The sequence below is a fragment of the Corapipo altera genome, unplaced genomic scaffold (assembly GCF_003945725.1).
Source record: "Corapipo altera isolate COAL_440 unplaced genomic scaffold, ASM394572v1 56, whole genome shotgun sequence".
Taxonomy (NCBI): Eukaryota; Metazoa; Chordata; class Aves; order Passeriformes; family Pipridae; genus Corapipo; species Corapipo altera.
Window position 1 is genome coordinate 2,078,148 of NW_020884896.1, and position 12,601 is coordinate 2,090,748.

General features: G+C 36.7%; 1 protein-coding gene and 1 long non-coding RNA gene across 4 annotated transcripts in view; both read right to left on the bottom strand.

Moving 5' to 3' along the window:
• Positions 1-12,601, bottom strand: part of HTR7 (5-hydroxytryptamine receptor 7) — a 39,013-nt gene that overhangs the window by 24,982 nt on the left and 1,430 nt on the right. The gene's annotated exons all lie outside the window — the stretch shown is intronic.
• On the bottom strand, positions 10,501-12,348 carry LOC113949501. The gene is made up of 3 exons (XR_003528457.1): positions 12,274-12,348; positions 11,839-11,898; positions 10,501-10,628 (listed from the first exon to the last, which is right to left on the bottom strand). It is a non-coding gene; the product is annotated as an uncharacterized LOC113949501 (long non-coding RNA).

The following is a 12,601-nucleotide window of genomic DNA, read 5'->3' on the forward strand; positions in this document are numbered from 1 at the left end:
ATGTTCCACGGGACCAGGTATGTGAAAATTATAAATGTTGACCTCAGGCTTTAATTGTTTGTCCAAGCTCCGATAGATAAAAACCAAAGGATATCAGTAAACTGTGTTAGATATTACAGGAAAATCTAAGTCTAAAGCAGGTTTAATTAGGAGTCTCCTTTCAAAAACTTTGGGATGTGCAAAGCATCTTGTATAGGATTTGTCTAGAGTTCAGTTTTCTCTGCAATGGTACCTGTGGAAATGTCATACAGAGGTACCTACTGTTTCTAGGAAGTAGGCACCATGAGTTTTAATTTCAGTCCTTTCCTTAAAAGTCTTTTTTAAATATTGCCGTTGCAGTTCAGACTAAAATACAGTTTTCACTAATGTAATCCTCTCAATCCAAATAGGTCTGAAAGCAAGAAGAAAACCCACTAACAGAAAAAAATGAGAAATTGTAACTTTGCAATTGTAACTGAGACACTGAAGCAGCCAAAGCATCTAAGTAATCCTGTTTCATAAAATAGTCCAAGATTAAAAAGGACAGTGTCTCCTCAAACACAAATATGTTTTGTCTGTCTAACTTAGATCAGTGATGCGTTACCTGAGAATAGAGGCAATCAAGCAAAGAACTATCATAAGGCTGAGTCAGTTAAAAAAAAAATCACCAACAAACAAAAAACCCAAAATCAAACAAAAAAAAACCCAACCCCAAACATGAGGTAGGAATTTTGTCATAAATTTCCAGTGTGTGAGCAACTAAGTACAACTCTAGTCAAAGCACTAGAAGAATAAGCTGCTTCTGCCTGAAGTCACATACTGATGGCTATCTAGCAGTGCTGTGTAAAGAATGAGCAGAGCCATGTTGTGTTTCTGGAAAGCTTTAAAATTGGTCTTCATTCTGAATTTTACGAAGGAAAAATCCAAAGGTTTTTTTTATCCTGAATTGACTGGTTAGAAACACAATGGTGCACTGAACTCTGCTTTTCACATACAAGCAAATGAACTGAACCAGCTTGTTGTGAAGTATCAAAAGAGGACATTACCAGGAAATAACATTAGTTGTGTTACTTTGAAAAAACCCACCACATTCTAGCAAAATCATCTCAATGTTTCATTTCATAAAATATTTTGATAATAGAACATCCCATTCTGATCCCCTATAATACCAATTGTTTTTTAAAGATGCAGACTGGAGTTGCTTGTTTCCTATAGCAGTAAAATAATTTCTCTCTTCCTAATACAAATATATCTTAACACAGGAAAAAATCATAACTTGTTTTGGAAGGGGAGGCAGTGGGCTGGAAAGAGCACAGCATGAGGGAAAGCTATCAAGGAAGGAAAGCAGGAGGCTAGATCAAATTGTGTATGTATGATTCAAGAACCTTTTAGAAAACTGCTATTCACAGTCCTTTCCAACAGAAACTTCTGGTACAGGGTCTTATTAGATAATAAGGTGATTCCTTCCCTGTAACTTATAAAACCAGCTATTTCTTTAACATTTCTTTATATTTTAGCAGTATATTTTCTGCTCAGTATGTGGCACAGAATGAGGTTATCATGTCTCATCATCTTTCATGTCAATGAATGGAAGGTTTACTGTAGCTACCACATTTCTCAACCATATGTCATTTATTTCCTTAACACTCATTTTAACTAACATATTTATTTACAGCATGCTTGTACATCCGATCCCAAATTCTCCCTTCACATGTAATCCTCCTGCCTGCTGTCATTTTTCTCACAAAATGTCTCATTCAGTGATATTTTGGAATTTAATATCAATAAATCACAGAATCACAGAGTCAGAATAACAGAATATTCTGAGCTGGAAGGGACCACAAGGGTCATCCAGCCCAACTCTTCAGTGAATGGCCCATAGGGGGATCAAAACCACAACCCTGGTGTTATTAGCACCATGCTCTAACCAACTGAGCTCATCTCAGGGTCAAAAAAATGGGTCAGATTGAGCTTTCCTCTATAAACTGGAAATAGAAAATTTGTAGGAATTTAATATTACTTTACAAATATAACTGCCCCTTGCAGTCACTCAGAATCCTTAAATACACAGGTGCCCTTTAACTAAAGGAGAAGGTTGAAGGGGAGAAAGATCTAGTGATGAAAAATAACTGCAGGAAAGCCCAAATTGCAGTGGGTAAAACTATGTTCAGTCTTTCCCAGCCTCAGTATTTAATGGTTCATTTGTCATAATGTTTATTCATTTTTGCCAGCAGGCTTGAGAATGAAGAAAGAAATGGCCAAATGGACACTACTTCTTTCTAGCTAACTAGTCCTCCACTCTAATGAACTTTGAACCTCCTGGGTCTTGCTCAGACCTACCAGGCTGTGGTTCCACGTAGCTGGCTTTTTCCAGTTTGCTGCTTCAGTAACATTTAATCCAAATACAGAAGTCCATAATCCCTATTTAAGATACCACCAGGGCTATTTTTGTAAAGGCAGCTGTAGGTAAACTTAGAGAAACCTGAAGAAAGGAGATTAGCCAGGATAGTGTGTCCTCTTCGTCTAGTTGAAAACAGGCTTGCCCACCAGTTTCCACTACAGTATATTCTTTTTTTCAGCATATTTCTTTATATTTTTCCTTCTTTTAAAAATCATATAAAATCTGCAACACTAAATATTTTTAAAATATAGAACACATTTCAACACAAACTGCTACACCAACTTCACAGGCATGAAAACATAGTACATCTACAAAATGAACCTCTTGCTTTTCTCTTGTCAAGAGAGGATTTTCTGGCCCTCTTCACCTGGGCTTTCTGTATAGAGTGACAAAATTTGAGGTCGGATTCAACTATTGGTTACCCACAAATAACCATTTGTCCAGCTTAGTGTGCGTGTGTGTGTGTGTGTGTGTGTGGTCACAATTGTTTCACAATGCCTTTTTGTATTCCCCAGAACTTAGAGTTATACCTTTATGCTAAAACAGAACTACAGCTGACAACAGATCATCTCCTCCTCCAAAGTCTTTAAAGATAGCAGGATTTGGAGATTATCAAGGATCCCAGAACTCTCTTCTATATTCACTTTACAGATGCTACATAAAAATAGACATAAAAACTGTACACACATGAAAGCAGTGAAATAAGTGGGATCAGCAGAAAGAAGCCTTTCTTCTCACCTCTCAGTGAGGTTTTTCTTTCTCAGCAGCAAGGTGGCAATTCTAAGGTTCTTCCAAGTCATGGTGGCATCAACTTTGTGTGGATAAAGAGTAAAACACCTAAGGTTTACTGCTATGCCTGCAGCTTCCAATAACATCAATTCTCATTGCCAGGCTGAAAACTTCAAACAAGCATTTGAATTTAGGAGCAGAACTTTGGCATCAGTGTGGGATGAATCACCATGGCTGGCCTATGAACATCTCAGGTAGTTCGCTGAGAGCTGCAGGTGTTTGGGATATTTGGTAAGAATCTCCCTTCATTTCAACACTTAGGCAGCAGTGCAGAAGCTTCCCATTAAGTAACAGCCTTTAGAAACGTTAAGCTCCTTCCTGTGTTGTTTAGGCAAAGATTCCACTATACTATTCTAATTTCAGTTATTTTTTAAAAATGAAGATTGTGTTCTGCTAACAACCATACTTATTTTTGCAAAAATAGCAATATAGGATAATACACTCTTGAGACGCTACAATCAGTATTGTTGCTAAAACTACTTCTGATAAGAAGTGGGCCTTCAAATGCAGATACTTAAGGTAAAAAGGAAACTGCAGTACATAACAATGCAAAAATTAAGTCTTTTGAGCCAAAGCTGTACTATTTTTAGCATCAAAATGTCTTATTAGACTACTGAAGAAAAGCATTGCATCTTGTCAGCAGCTGTTTTGGGTCATGCATATAAATACTACCAAGTAATTTGTGACCAGACAACACACTCTTTGTTCAGGGATTTAATATTTCAACTATTTGCTAAATGTCAACTTCTACAGCAAATAAACAAAGCTTAACAAACCACATCGAAAACGGCTTACAGAAAATTATTCTGGCAAATGGAACTGTATATCTGAAATATTTCATGATAATCACAACATGTTTTCATGGTTTATATTCATGATGACAGTTATGTGGCAAATTCTCCAATAAGTTTAGATAATAGCATATACTTCTGTTATCTGTCACATGCCTTCCAGTTCTACCTTCTAATATTTATACATATTGCCAATTCCTGAACACCAGCTACAAGAGTAAATCTTCTAGGGCGCTGTTCTTTACTCTGATTAAAAAAATCCCTATATTTTCTAGCATGGGAACAGTCCCCCAGCTAGTAAACAGACACTACTGCACAGACTTGGGTTTTTTGTAGTCGCCTTTTGTGTCCCTCTCTAGAGATCTGCAAACCATATGTTGAAATACATTGTCCCCAGGCTCCACCACATCTCTCCTGAAAAGCAAACAGTTAATAAATAAGGTAGTTAATGAAAGTTCTGTATTGGTAGCTCAATTTCACTTCCAGCAGCAATAGGCCATATTTCTGATTGCAGGTACTTGTATGGTTGATGAGAAATGATGATTCCAATGCCACCAGGCATTCTTCAGCGGGAAGGAAGGTGGCCCAATTGCATGCCAGGTTATCGGGAGGAGAACTCATGATGTGTTTGCCCAGATCTCCAGTTACCACCTCTCCCCAAAAGACTGGACTGTTTTCAAAGCCCATCCCACCCCCTTCCCCCAGAAAAAAAAAGTTTATTTAAATGAAAACTAGACATTTGATCTGTTTAAATACAGAAAACTTATTGCACAGTGAGTGAGACGTAAAAAGGTTTGTACGTAATTCTGCCACAAAAATGGTGTTCTTGTAGGCAAGCTTTTGCTGCCAGTTCTGATTTTACCCAAGGTGAATGTCTGAGATACAACAAGCTCTGTCCAGCCTCCCTTGGTCCCTGAGCAGTTTTTCCACCACTATTAATACGTAGCAAGCTGCTGCTTGCTCCTCAACCTGCTACACCCTGCAGGACAAATAGCTCCCAGTGTGAGAAAAGTGTTACCTTTCATATGGCTCTGCCTCCACTTCCCACAGTCTCCTTAAATAGACATAAAAACTATACACAAAAATGGATTACCAACTTTCCTTGTGGTTATATCTTACACTTCTACAAGCTAAAAAACTTGGTTTTGAGTGCTTAACAGTTCCAAAACCCCACCCGTTTCCTTGATACATCTCAGGAAAAAAATTGCTATCAGTTTTTTCATCATGACACAATGTACCTCTAAGAATAGACTTCGTCCTGGTTTTCCTTACTTTAAAAAAAAAGTTATTTTTGTAATATCCCCTTTTGGTTTTGTTTTTTGGTTTTTTTTAAAACAATCATACCATTTTGCAGTGAAATAGCTATCCATGATGAAGTTAACCTCCTCCAGTGGTCTCTTCTGCTACCTTCAATTTGATAGCAGAGATAAAAATAGACAGAATATACTCAGCGCTGACTTGATTTCCCTGCTCATCTCTGTTCTGGACTTTTGGAGAATTCATACTTGTTTGTACATTATCCAAACCCCTTTTTTAGTGTTAGAGGTGAATCGCTACCAGAACTGCATACAGGCTCATGTGTACGGAACCACCCACATGTATCAGATAATCTGGATTTCTGTATAAAGCCTTGAGAAACAGCAAGGTACAAGAAGAAAATCATAGCTGCTGCACTCTTTAATTTTATGTTAGTTCAAATAGAATAAAAACAAATTTTCCCTATGACATATTTAATTACTGGAGTGTTTTGAGAAGGAAAACAAACTTTGCAGTAGGAGTTGGCTCAAAAAAATTCAGTTGCTTTTTTTCTCTTTTCAGTATACACAGGAAGAGATATAGTATGATTCAATCCTCTAGAAACAGTTGGCTACCCAGTACAAGAAGAAAATCTAAAACCTGTAAGCTTTCCAGGTGAAAGAAGTTATCCTCACCTTACAAACAGTAGTGACCATCAGAACAAAACTGCAATGTTCACTGCTTTATGATACTTGAGCTTTCTACATGCAGATATCAGAATCTGTAATTTGGCTCCCCAGTCTTTCTTGTACGACAGCTGCACCTTGGCAAACTCAACTACTTCTCAAAAGCTCTTTATGTTTCTGCAACCTACAATGGCCAGCTCTTTCTTCAGAGTTTCTAGTCCACAGAGGATGGACCAGATCTGTGCTATATACTGAGAGAAAAAAAGAGAGAACTGTTTGTAGCTGACAGACAGCGCCATATGTACATATCAGCTGCAGATGAAATAAGGTGTTCTGTTCCAAAAGTTGCCACAAATATTTCTGATAAAATGTTTCCAACTCAACAACAATGTTATAAATAATTCTGTGTTTCTTTTAAAGGAACAAGATATTTTCTTTACATAATTTTCAGGGAGTTTTAGAAATAATTTTCAGAGAAAATTATTCCAAGAAAGTGAAAACATTCCCTGGTTAATTTCCGTTCCTGCAGAAGCTTGTGTGAGCATGCTACTACTGATATAGTAATCTTGCTTCAAACAGTGTATAATAACTACAAAGGCTTTGATGTGTCATTCGATGATACTCATCCATTTCAAGAAAAAAACTCTAGGAAAAAATATTTTGATACAAACGTATGCAGGTTACACTACACCATCGTGCCAGTGTGATATGCATCTGCATTTTAGTGATTTATATTAGGAGATATTTTTGAAAGCTCCCTTCAAAAACTAAGAGGAGTGTTTCTAGAATTGTATTTTTCCTGTGAATTTTGAAGCAAATCCAACCTTACTTATGGAAAAACTATTTTTATGACCTTGGCAGGAAAAAAAATCACTTTTAAAATGTCTCCAGAATGCCCTGCTTGGTAAAAACACGAATTAATGTTCCCTTACCTCTGACTTATCAGGATCCTTTGAAATGTCTGGATGAACCCCCAAGAATTAGAGACCCCAAAATCACTTCTGAAAACTCATCCAGTGTTAAACCCTGGTAGGAGCAAACAGAAGATAGTTTCAAATGCGGGGGGAAAATGAAACATCCAATTTCAAGAAAAGGCATTCAGGTAAATGTGGTTTAATTTAAAATTTCCTTCTTCTGACTGAACTATAATTCCCATGCATGCATATCTTGAAATGTTACCAACTTCAGTCAGCTTTTCACTGCTACCTCTAGATTATCTTGCATCTCCACACTTTGTAACTCCCCTTCAGTAACATGACTTAAATGCATCCAGTATATAACAGCAATAGAATAATCAATCTACAGATTTTTGTTCTGTAACACCTCCTAGCTTCCTAAACTTTGTCACCTTCTACTGTGCAGCCACAAGACACACCTACCAAGCTTCAGATCTTATGTGAAAGGACAAAACTACCACTTGTTTTGGCATTCAAACTCCAGAGTTTACTCCGGAGTTAAGTCTTCACAAAATAGTCCATCTGCTCGATAAAATATCTTTTATTTGTTACTGCCCACCTTACTTATTGTGCATCTGGCAGCGTGGTCATGAATAATTATGTATCTGCAAAGACATAATAAAGCAATACTTGTGGCTAATATCAGGTTACTCTGTAAGTAACTGTGTGTCTTTCAGGCTGCCTATGTGACACAGGAAAAGATACCTGAGGATGTCACAGAAAGGTACTTAAAGAAGAGGGATCATGTTAATACAGAAGAATGCCCTAACTTTATTTACTCTTTTGGAGTGGGTTCTGGGTGACAGATATATATCGCACTGCCTTATGCTACTTAATGCATCCAACTTCCAATTCAACTTCTTCATCTCTGGATTTGGGATCAAAAATTTGTGTTGTTCCTCTTTTCAAGGTAAATAGTAAAATGGAGACTGCAGAAGTGTTCAGCAATTAGTTCTCTGCAAAAAAACTACATTAACTTGAGGAACATTTTTTAAGTGGACTACATTAGAAAAAATACATGGAAAGGAATAAAACCGAATCTGTTCTTTTTCACTTTAGTTTATCAATGCTGTCTCTATCTTTCATTAGCTAGACAAATTACGTACAATCTCAGAAAGATTACTGTTGTTTATCAGGTTAAAAAGTGGAAATAATGGCTGTTGCAAGGAATTAGCTGCCTTATTGATCTCAAAACTTTCTTCTGCAATATAGACCCTAACTGCAGTAACTCCATCACACGCCTTTTTTTTTTTTTCGTTCCTTTTAGGTTTTTTCTCATTTCTCAGTTACTTCTGTGTAAATATAGGTACTGAACAAAATATCATGAGTGGCACTGCTGGTGGGTGCCTATGTTTATTCTAGATCAGAAATATATTACATTGAGAATTTTTTCATATCTAGTCTACATGTATATTCTACATGTCTTTTGTGAACGATCTGAGCAGGGTTGGCAGAGTGGACCACAGCCTTTTCCACACTCAAGGCAGAAAGGGTTTCATACTGTATAGGAAGCCACACAGGACTATTAGGTGCTGTTAAGTTTAGCAAATTGCTGACAGTTTTCATATTATCAGGTCATATTATCAGTTTTGCATGTAGGTAGAATTTAGACACCTGGATTCTACTGAAAGTACTGAAACTGAAAGTTTATTTAAATTTAGTTCTAAGTACTTTCTTTGAGGAAGTTTGAGACCTGCTCAGTTCTCAGGCATGGAACAAGGACTTGAGCAGTGAGTGAGCTCTAAGGAACTGACACATTCTCTAAGGAGAAGCGTAAGTACTCATACCCAGAGTGTGGCAAAACAAGGAAAAACACAGAGCTGATACTTGTGTATAAAAATCTCAGGATCAACAAAAAGGCCCACTTACTTGCATACAAACTCTAAATCCTCATCAATTTAATGGAAGCCTGGAATACTCGTGAACTGTTGGCTAAGATACAGACTGGAAAAGTTCCCCAAAAAGTGTTTCATTACTTGTGTGGGTGTGGGGAAAGTGTTATAATTCATCAACTATATCTGAGTAGTTATGTTACTTTATCACTTTCTAAGCCAAAGAACTATTTTTAAATTGAATTAAAAATTGCTACTTATGCAGTTATCCCGTGGATACTCTCCAAAACAACATTCCTGTAGCTATCTTGGGTCAGAACAACATGATGAATCAGCATGCAAACACCACCAGTTCTAATACAATTAATTCCCTTTATTTGTTCATCCCCCCACTAGGATGTGGTTTGTATCCATCCCTCATAATTTACTCCTAATGTCTGCTCACTCTTAAACATAAAGAATGTAAAGGAATCTAAATATGATATAATTTATTTAATTCAGAATCAGAAAAGTGGAGCTTTAAGGGCAAAAAACCAAAACAAAATGCACACTAATAAGAAAGGCTTAAAGGAGACTACTGTTCACTGAGACCCAATTCTGCTGCCAAAATCTTTGTAGCTCCTACCTTTCTACAGAGCTACTCCTCATATCACAGATGGCAGGAATAGCAAAGGTAATATATTGACTGTCTGAGTATCAAGCTGTCTTGCCTGTTTAATCCTCATGAAATCTGAAAAGGGAGAAACTCTTTTCTCTCCGTCATATACATTTTAGTTCTGACAGACCTGCCTGTAAGCAGATAGCCTTCTTCCAAAGTGGGGGCTTAAATAAGACAGAGACGCTTAAAAAGTAACATGTTCTTCCGAGGTCACTCTGATAAAGTTCTGTGAAGGTTTTCATGTTGTGAAGAAAAAGGGAAGATATGACCCAAAAAAATGCATAATAGTCCAAATCTTGAATCTCCACAAATTTAGACCTTTTCAACCTAGCTTCTTCCTTGTGCACCCAGCACAAAGTTAGAGATCCCAATAATAGCACACTAACTTCTACTTTGCACCCCTAACATTTACACAGCTTAGAGGAGAAACAATTTAAACAGATTAAGTGCTTGATTTGTCTAATTAGGAAAAAAATAAAGGGCTTTCCAACAGAATGAAAGCAGCCCATTGGTAGATTCCAGGCTAATCTGCATCTTTCAGAGCTTTCCAACTGATAGATTCAGCTAAAAAACACATCTGCCACTAAGGGCTGTGCATCAAAACATCCCTGTGAGCAATAGGCCTGCCAGCTGCTGGCATTTCAGGGCTCTCAGTAGCATAAGCTGAGTAGCACATATTTGTGCAAGGGAAACAAATCAAAAAGTCTTTTCAATTTACTCATCCTGTTTGGAAGCTCCTCAAAGCTTCTCTTTTACTGACCTAATTGTTTGTTTAATAAAAGGTATTACATCTTCTCACACAGCTTGCTTAGCAGTTTGTAACAAATTCTTTTTTTTTTTTTTTAAGGTTAATTCAATAGTAATATTCTGTCAGCTATTTACCTGATTCTTATATCTGCTTCAGAAAGAACCTAAATATTTAATAATTAAATTTTAAAATGGCCAACTCATTTCCTGTCTGCAATAACCTCATCTTTCTTGTCAGGAAGGTGAATCCCAACAAAGGTTTCCTAAAGTGTCCTAAAGAGCCAGGTGACAGTGCCATTCATAATTATTCTTCAAAAATGTTCCTATTCCTATTTGTCCTGTCTTAACCTTTTCCCTATACAAATATCTCCCACATGACCCCAGGATACTTATTTGTGCTACAAAGTTCAAGTGCATCTAAATGGCACTGAAGGTAGTGCCAGACTGAAGGAAAATGAATTAATTTAATTCCCTCTTTCCCAGCTTCTGGATGTTGTATTCTTTGCACTGAGATAGAAAGGCTAATAAGGGCTGTATCACTGTTGATCTTCTTCTCCTACATAACAGAAAACATGCAAATGTTTCCATCAAACCCATGGAAAAATGGACCTTGTGAAAATTTGACCCTCTAATGCACTATATATGTTGTGATTTGCAGCTCCAATACCAAATACAATGCTTAATCTGGAGGTATGTGATTTTTCAGAGATAAATTTCCCTCACTGATCATTTGAGGATTTCCTAACTATATACATGTAAGAACAACTGCCGGTAGGATAGCTTTATTAATTAAAATTAAATTTAAATTAGTGCTACACTGGCAACACTTCATCATTCACATTTAATTTTCCTAATTTCTCCCTGGCTTGCATATTTTGTACGTCTTCACTATTCAAAGATTAGTTCATCTCAAATTTAATCTTAGCCCTGACTGAGCAGTGCCACACCAGTATAAATTTATTTATTTTTAAATAGGCTTAGAAATCATGGAAATTTCTTTTATTGTTGTGTAGTAGAGACATTTTGCTAATGAATTGCTGGCTTGTCTCCTTTTACTTATGATATCACCTATCTTAACTATATAATGGATTTGGGTGACAGAGGTTAAAGCATCATAATTCACAGAATTTTAGTTTCAAGAAGGGAGTAGACAACAGTATAATGAATTGTAAAGAGATCATGTTCAACAAACATTTAGTGATAGAATTGGGAATACAAAGACAAGAGGAAAATAATCCTAGTTTAAATCAGCACTTGGTGTTGAAAATCAGTCATTCACAACAGTTCTAAATACAGAGATATATCTCTCTAGTATTTTGCGGGGAGAGGGGAGTGGAGGGAGAATAATAAGACGACAGCAAAAGATGCAATCACGACTGTGACCAGTTCAGTCAAAGCCCCTGTTAATCAAACAGCAGTGACCTCAAATGTTAAACTAAGAAAACACAGTTCTACAGTGAGAATCAGTCACACATCCCTACTTCAGTAAGAAAGCTTAAATATGTTAACCTGTCTTCAAAAGGCTGAAATGGAGGTGGAGAGCTCAGACATGAACATCAAGAACAATCAAAGAATGGGAATACTTTATGGAGAGAGAGTAGAAAAATGAAATCATCAGTCTTAGAAATAGGTAGTACAGAGAATAATATTGGGAAGGCAGATAAGCCTACTCATATTTTCTTACAGTATTGGAATTAAATTAAAAAATAGCAAATTTCAAGGCAACACCAATTTAAAAACAAACAAACAAAACAAAAAACCACCCTTTGATATTCAGTCAAACTGTGTATGTAGATTTCATTGCTACAAGATGCATTCAGATACTGTTCAATATAGAAGTTACAAAATAAAGATCATTGGAGAAGGGGATGCTTATACAGAAATTAAAGTTTTGAAATTAATACAAACCGTGGTGCTCCTTGGAATGAAACAACCTCCATTTATTGTGGGAAACTCTTTTAAAAGACTGTTTCTCTGCAGAAACCTAACGCAGAGTTTTTTCCAAAAACTTTCTAAAGTAAAGAGTCAAGATTGCTGTCAGATATTGGACTTGGTAAACTGCTTCTACAATCTAGTTACAAAGTTCTTCAATTTCTACCAATTGTGTGGAGTTGTAATGAAAAGTTACCCTCGAGATGCCAAAATTCTTGGTGTGGAATTTAGGCTGTGGAAGAGGGAAGCTACAGGCTGCAATTTACTTTAGAACAGGTCCTACATGGAATAAAGGAAACTGTCAGCCTTTCTCTGCAGAGGAGAGCTCAGTCAAGGCAAATATGAGACCTTAGGTTTGGCCCTGACATCACAACTGAACACCTAAGATCCTCTTCTGCGGTCTGCATACACCTCCTTGTCGCCACAGTGCCTGGATCTTTTGGAAGTAGCTATTTAGTCAACGAGCATAACCTGATTTTTAAGACAGCAGGTGAAAACTTCTAAAAAGTGAACATTTAAAAGCAATTTTTCCATATAAAACATTACTTGTCAAAAATGGTTCTGTTGGTTGAAATTGAGCTGTTATAGTGGTGT